Source organism: Panthera leo, chromosome A1 (genome assembly GCF_018350215.1).
Source record: "Panthera leo isolate Ple1 chromosome A1, P.leo_Ple1_pat1.1, whole genome shotgun sequence".
In the NCBI taxonomy this organism is placed as follows: domain Eukaryota; kingdom Metazoa; phylum Chordata; class Mammalia; order Carnivora; family Felidae; genus Panthera; species Panthera leo.
In genome coordinates, this window is record NC_056679.1 from 182,730,649 (window position 1) to 182,738,791 (window position 8,143).

The window sequence follows — 8,143 nt, forward strand, 5'->3', positions numbered from 1 at the left end:
ACAGTCTGTGCAATGTAGTGAGGATTCTGTTTTGCTACAGAGCCTAAGTGCAGCTTCATGTCTTGCTCCAACATTTAAGAAATAAATCAGTTGTTAAGCAAAACCTACATACATTTTATTGCACATAATAGGTGAGCAAAGCCCAAAGGTGAAATGAACCCACAATGAGAAATTTCGACATGAAGTGAGCAGAAAGCTAAAAAGAAAATTTTTTCCTTGGTAGTCTAGGGTTTGTTTTATACCTGGCAACTGTGCCAAACAAGCAATGGACGCAAAACCACATCAATTGTGGGAAAAAGGAATACAGAATCAACTCTTAAATTTGGACTCTCTGGTAATTATCAGCAAGTTAATGGGTGTTAATTTTTCAACCTCAACATTAGAGCCATTTATGTTTCCAGTAGCTTTCTTGGCTACTGTGTTATATAAATTCTGCTCACCCCTTTCTTTCCTGAGTCCATTTCATCTAGGGTTACTTCAATCTGAGACTAGAATAGTAAATACTAGAGGGACTAAACAAGTCAGTCTCCTCTATTGAAAAGATGTAAATGATACAATATTTCACCCAGTCAACAAACAAAATCAAAGTACTAGATGCAGCACAGCTTGAGACCTGTATATTTTAGTTTGAAATGTAAACATAAATATGACCCTGGAGATTAAACAATTTAGTATTTTTCTCATTTAATAAAGACTGGGGGCCTCTTGAGTGTTTCCTGAGTACAAACATCTTAGAAGTATATTTTTCATAAAACTATATTAACCCAAAATGGAAAAGACCTTTGGGTCAGTCAGACCATCCCTTGGAGAACACAGAGGGCAGTTGCCTCGAATAAATACTCCAGTGTTTGGTCCCCTCGAGTGCTAGAGTTCCCTAGTGTTAGGCCAGCTCCTGACCTTTTATTTACAGTGTTATTTATTATTCATATTTTATTAAATATTTAAAATGCCACCTATTGTATCTGATGACTATTATAAGAAAAGGTCCCTGTTCTTCAGATCTAGCTAGTTAATATCCGGGACTTGGCATTAATTATCTGACATTTCCTTTCAAAAATTCCTGAAGCTCCATGGATATATTTAGCAACCGATAGTCAGAAACCACTTTGGCAAAAACCAAACATGGTTATGAAGATAGCCAGAGTCAGGAGATAGTCCTTCTTGATCACTTCATTCATAAATGAATTCATCCTTTATGTCACTTCTTTATGAGTACCACTGATAACTGAGACTTATTGTAAAGTATATACAATAAGTGACAAGAAGGACATTTGTTAAAAATAAAATAATAAAATAAAATAAAATAAAATAAAATAAAAAATAAAATAAAATAAAATAAATAAAGTAAAATATAAAATGATTTTTCAAATTCAGTATGGGTTCTTCCATAGAGTTGGTTTTAGGCACTTCCCTGGTTATCGCTTAATCACTTATTTGGAATTAAACCAACACAGTCTGTGCTTGTCTGTTTTTGTCAGTCTCTCTCTTCTCAATAGGTTCAGCATTTGAAAGAAAGTGAAGGGGTACATTATCCTGATTATTTAACTGCTTAGTTAGTGTCTAGTTCTTTCTGCAGAGTTTTCTATTCTCACAGTAAGAGAAAGGATAAAATATCCAAACTTTATTGTGGAGTAAATTAATCCTGGGACTATGCTTAAGAATTCTACAAGGAAAGATGCATATCATTTGAGTGAACAGTGAACCAACAACAAAAAGTAAATCCAAAACCAAACCAATAAAAACCCAAAGCATCACTTTTCTTTAATGCTGAGAATCAATTCAGTCCAGTTGCAGAGAAACAGAGGTACCTGGCAGATTTTATTGGTGGGGAAGAGCTGTCCCTGGCCATGAAGAAGCAGTTCAGAAACAAGGCTCATAACTGGTGGAATAAGGGAACCTGTCATAGACCTAAACCTAGTTCCTGAAGTGCACCTTCCTCTTAATTATTTCTCTAAAATTTTATTTAAAGTGATAGTCTATCCTTGGTTATGTTGTATGTGATGCATGAAAGATCTGGGAAGGAGAGCAGCATTTTTGTTGTAGTGGAAGGTGTGACCATAGAAAGGACAAGCCCAAGAGGTCATCAAAAGTAGGGTGACAGTGAAGAACTTCGAGGACAAGGCCAGGATGAAGAAGCAGATAAAATAGTTAGCATATGTGCCTAAGGAAAACCTGGGCAGAGAATAATGCCCCTCCCTCAAATTAAGTCCATGCAGGTTCATGCCACCATGATTTGGATTATGCTAAATCTCATCCTGCTGCTTACAGCTCATTTCCATTCCTTAAATCCTTGCTACATGCCTCTCCAAATTCATGTCTTTGTTGTCCTCCTTATTTATTTCCTTACTCCACATCCCTCAACAATTTCAAAGGATCATAACATCAAGTTTGATTTCTGACTCAATAGAGAACAGATGTTAATAAAAGAAGTTGGACTTCCTGAGATTAAATCTTAGATCTGCCACTGATTATTTGTGTGACCTTGGAAAAAGAAACTCATCGGAAACTAAGATTCTTTATGTATAATATGGGAAAAAATAGTATATACATAGATTTTTCTGATGAGTAAATGAGGTTATTTGGGAAAATCACTTGGCAGAGCGCCTGGCCTACAGTATTTTTATATTAGCTCTAATTATTATTAATTATAATTAACCAGGTGATTCTAAATAGGTATTTCCAGCCATGATACTTTTAAAGTTTTTTTTTTTTAATGTTTATTCATTTTTGAGAGAGAGATGGAGACAGAGCATGAGTGGGGAAGGGGCAGAGAGAGACCGGGGACAGGGGGTGGCACAAAATCTGAAGCAGGCTCCAGGCTCTGAGCTGTTAGCCCAGAGCCCAATGCAGCACTGGAACCCACAAACTGCGAGATCATGACCTGAGCTGAAGTCAGACACTTAAGTGACTAAGCCACCGAGGCACCCTCCAGCCATGATACTTATTCTCAGCTCCATTTTTTTATTTTCAACTATTTACTCATTAAGTTTTCCTATTATTGCATATTCAACACTTGTTAAACTCAACTCATACTGTTTTTTTTTTTTTCCTTTCAAACTAAGGCATTTCTTACGGTATTATCCTCTTGTTCCCTATGTATCAGCCTATTCAGTTATGAAATTCTCTAGCTGCTGCTGGTATACTTCAGCATTCTTCCTTCCTTTTTATTCCCAAAGTAGTATTCTAGTGGAAACCCTCAACCTTGGTTTCTTAATGTTACAATTATTTCAACTGCCTCCTAACTTTTCTTTTTTCTTTCAACTTGCTGCTCCAATCACTTGGAATTTTGTAGACTAGTCAATATTCCTAAATCACAGATATTAATATATAGACTATCCAAGTGTACAATGATCCTGTAATTTCGGTCCTTTACAGACACTTCCAGCATTTACTACCTTCATACCAAAATTTAAGCTCTAAAAAAATATATTTAATTTCTCTTCCTTGAATATTCTACATGTTTCTCTACCTATCAGTCAACACCAATTCTTTCTTAAATGTATTCAACATTACTATACTTTGTGTAAAATAGTAAATACTCGTCAAGAGTCAATTCTAATGAAATGTTATGTACTAAGACTTTTCTTGATTATGATGTTCCTTTTATCTAACCTTTCTAACATCTGATGTATCTATTTCTCCTGCCATTATAACATGGGAAATGATAGGTGTTTATATATTATATCTTTCATTTATTTTCTCTAGTTTTAAGGTTCCTTGGGGAAGGTTTATAGGCATAATTTAGCCTTACATTTACATTAGTGCCCTGAACAATGTGGCTGTCCCACTGGCTGATGTTCAGATGCATGATTAAGTGATACTAAGTCATTTCAAAAAATAGACACAAAAATAATTTCTCATATCATCTGGTTAAATTAGTACTAAGTAAGGAAAAAAAATTACAAATTAGTTTCATTATGGGTATAAGCTCCAAGTAGCAATCTAGCCAAAAGTTTATTAATTTTTATTTCTTAAAGAAATTCAGGTCAATAAGAAATTCAGTTACGTTTTTAACAAAGCAGAGTATGTTAGAAATGCCCATATATACTTATGTTTACATTATGCTTATAGAATTAAGTACTAAAACCTAATAATAGAGATTCTGATTCTGGATGGCCAGAAAACATCCTTCTAACCAAACAAAAATCAACATTAAAAAAAAAAAAAAAAAACGAATCCAAAATCATCAAAAATCACAGTGAAAATATCTCGAGTACAATTCATATAATTTTTAGGGGTTTTATTTATCTGTGTTTGATAGAGACAATGACAGCATGAGAAAGGGAGGGAGGGAGGGAGAGAGAAGGGAAGAGGAAGAGAAGGAGAGAGATTCCCAAGCAGGCTCCATGCTGCCAGCACAGAACCCAATGCGGGGCTTGAACCCATGAAACCGTGAGATCATGACCTGAGCTGAAAGCAAGAGTCGGACACTTAACCAACTGAATACCCAGGAGCCCCTCTAGAGTACAATTCAAAATTGCATGACATATGAAGTACCAGGAAGACATTTACAATTCTCAAACAAAAAGCCACATGAGATAAGACAATGTTCCAAATAATAGAGCCATAACTATACTATAAAATGTAAAGAATAACATGTCTGCAAAGAACGTATGTTAGAATATTTTCAGCAAAGAAACAAAAATGATGAGGCTTGAGCTCAGATTATAATCTTGAGGTTTGTGGGTTTGAGTCCTGCACTGGAGTCTGGTGCTGACAGGTCAGACCTAGAGCCTGCTTCAGATTCTCTATCTCCAACTCTCTCTGCCCCTCCCCCACTCACACTCTGTCCCTCTCAATAATAAACATTAAAAAAAGAAATAAAACTGATAGATAACAAAATGGAAATTCTGAAACAACTGAAATTTAAACATTACTGGATGTGCTTAACAGCCTAGTAGAGGAAATAAAGGAAAAGTCAATGAATGTGTAGATTGATAGTAATTATTCAATTTGAAGTACAGAGAGAAAAATCATTGGGGAAAAAATCAACTAAGACCTGAAGAAAAGTTTTAAAACGTTTAAAATATGTGTAATTGGAATCTCAGAAAAACAGGATAGAACTGAGTAGAAAAAAATATTTTAATCGGTGAAAGTTATAAATTTATAGATTTGAGAAGCTCCTTAAACTATAAGCAGAAATGGGAATTAAAAAAAAAAAACTGTAAATGCATCAAAATCAAAATGCTGAAAACCAAAGAGAAACAAAGTCTTAAAAGCAGCTAGAGAAAAAGTAACATCTTAATTTTAGGACACAATTTGAATTTTTGCTAACTTCTCATCAGAAAATGTGGATATCAGAAGACAGTCAAACAAATTTAAAATATTAAAAGGAAAAAATCTGTCCATCTAGACATCTATATTAAGCCAACACACATATCAAGAATAATAAATAAATACATTTTCAGATTAGAAAATAGAAAAGCTGTCAGAACTCATTGCCAGCAGATATCAAATACAAGAAAGACAAAGACAGTTTTTCTGGCTAACAGAAGTTGAACACAGATGGATAGGGGGTGACTGGGTGGCTCAATCATTTAAGCATCTGACTCTTGGTTTCTGCTCAGGTCATGATCTCATGGTTCATGGGTTCAAGTACTGCATTGGGCTATGCACTGACTGTCTCCCTCCCTGCCCCTCTTACTCTCTCTCCTTCTCTCAAAATAAATAAATCCCCTTAAAAAAAGTTAACAGATGGATACATAGATCCTTAGGAAAGAACAAAGGATCAAAAGATAGTAAATATCTGGGCAAATGTTAAAAAACAAAACAAACTTTTCTTCCCCCTATTAATTGCTTTAAAAGAAAGTATAGGGGCATCTGGGTGGCTCAGTTGGTTAAGCACCCGACTTTGGCTCAGGTCATGATCTCACAGTTCATAAGTTCGAGCCCCACATCAGGCTCCATGCTGACTCACTCCTCTCCCTCTCTCTGCCCCACCCCTGCTCTTGTGCCTGTGTGCACATGCTCCCCTCTCAAAATAAACATTTATATATGTGGTTTTTTATATAGATATAGATACTATACATACAACAACTGTAACATGGAGGAAATGGAGTTAGACTTATAAAGCTGTACTATTACCTTATTTTATATGAAACAATATTAATTCCATACCAACTATGAAAGGAGGTACACTGCAATCCCAAGAGCAACCACATGAGACAATGCAAAATGGATAACAAAATATTAACTAACATAGAATTCTTAACATATACTTAAATAAATAATTTTATTTTTTAAATATTTTTGAAAGATAAAGGATTTCCTTGAATTTATATTCTATGAGATATAAATGCTGATTACGTGAGTCAGTAAACAAGAAAGGACCCTCTTCAATGAACACTAATTATTTTTCCCAAGTCGGGATTTCCTGGAAGTCACATCACTCACAGTTCAGTCTATCTTCCACTTCTGCCATCTGAAGGCTGATCTACTTCCAACTTAAACCCCAGGAAAGGTACAGAGCCCACCACAGTTTGTCCAATACCCTAACAGTGTTTTATGTAAACCCCTTATCCCTGGCTTTTAATTAAAAAGAGAATTCTGCCAGTTTTCTCCTAACAGTCTCTGCTGCCGGATAAAAAAAGTATCTGCATCATACTTTGCTTGAGACTCAGAAGTCAGACATACAATTTCAAAAGGAAGAAGAAGAATTGGTTCATGGCTGTGCCTATCAGCCACCCATGTGGGCCCAGCCATCAGCTGTGGTTGCCAAGCAGACAGCTAAAAACACCTAAGCAGGACAGGACCGGATAAAGGTAGATCTTTCTATGACATCATGGAGAGATGACTGACTTCAGAGCTCCCAGACTCCACAGCTTCCAGCTGCGTCATTGTCCATGTGTCACCCCTAGAGTCATTTTTGCCATCAGGATAGCTGAAGCTTATGGGCCTCTCCTTGTGGCACTTCCTAGTCTTCCCAGGGTTTTAGCTGAGGCCCAGGGATCATCACTGCCTTAAGGGCAGGCTGCTTAGGGGGTACCCATGGGGGATGATCTTGCCATGCATTCTCCAGCTCCATAGGGCTTTACCAGGGGCTTTTCAAACCCAACACACTCCAGGATATCCCTGAGCACATCTTCCTGTCCATACACCAACCTACCAAAATGGTCATAAATGGCCAGAGTATGCTGGGTGTGCATGCAGATGATGAGTTGGCCATACATGTTGCTCTGGTGCAATAGACTTGAACAGTGAAGTTGAACCACCAGGTGTGGATCTAAAGATCCTATGAAGCTCCAGCAGATAGTCATATATTTGATGTCCCAGACCATGTCCGGAAAAAAATTTTTTTTCAGTCATCAAGGTATGAAGCCAGTCATGGTCTGAGTTATTTAGACAAAGGTGAGCTTCAGTAAAGATATCCCTAGCTTTTTCAGGAGTAGGATTACGTTCTCTAATCCTCCATATTGAGAATTTTGATGCCAATCTCTTCTTCAATCTCTCACTTCTCTGTGCCAATCGTTCCTTTGAAAGAGAGGACAAGTGAGTATCACTCTCTCGAGGAACAACGATGTCAAAGATACCAGCCGTACAGGCCAAGCATAGGGGATGCTCCAAACATTCTGGAGGAGTGACCAGTCCTGCTTTCCGGGCATGTTTTATAAACTCCATTTCTGATTTGTATTTGGGTTCATAAGTAGGAGGTGTGAAATGTTTCTTAACCCTCACTGGAACTACAACTGTGGACTGAATCACCAGGACTGGCTGCCAAGACCACCACACTAAAGCTCTGGATAAACAAAGCAAACCCCATGGTGTGAGGGCTGCCATTTTTTTCCTTAAAATATACTTTAATACTTTTAAAAAGCAGAAAGGAGGAACAATCAAAGATCAGAGGGACAAAGTAAAGAACAATCATGACAAAATTATATAAAATATTAATGAACTAAATGCTGTCAGTAAAAGTCAGAAATTGTCAAAATACACACACAAGACTCAATAATATAATGTATGTTGTACATTATAAATAATGCATATGTAATACAAATCTACAAATATAACTTAAGTAAAAAGGTTAAAAGCAAATAGACGGTAATAGACATCATGCAAAGAGTAAGCAAGTAGACTAAATGGCTAAATTAAAAGCAGGAAAAAAAAATTCCAGACAAAAAATATTACTGTAGAAAAGACTTTTAAA

General features: G+C 36.4%; 1 pseudogene; it reads right to left on the bottom strand.

The window, feature by feature from the left end:
- Window positions 1-6,871: 6,871 nt before the first annotated feature.
- On the bottom strand, window positions 6,872-7,776 carry LOC122201467 (annotated as a pseudogene).
- Window positions 7,777-8,143: the final 367 nt, after the last annotated feature.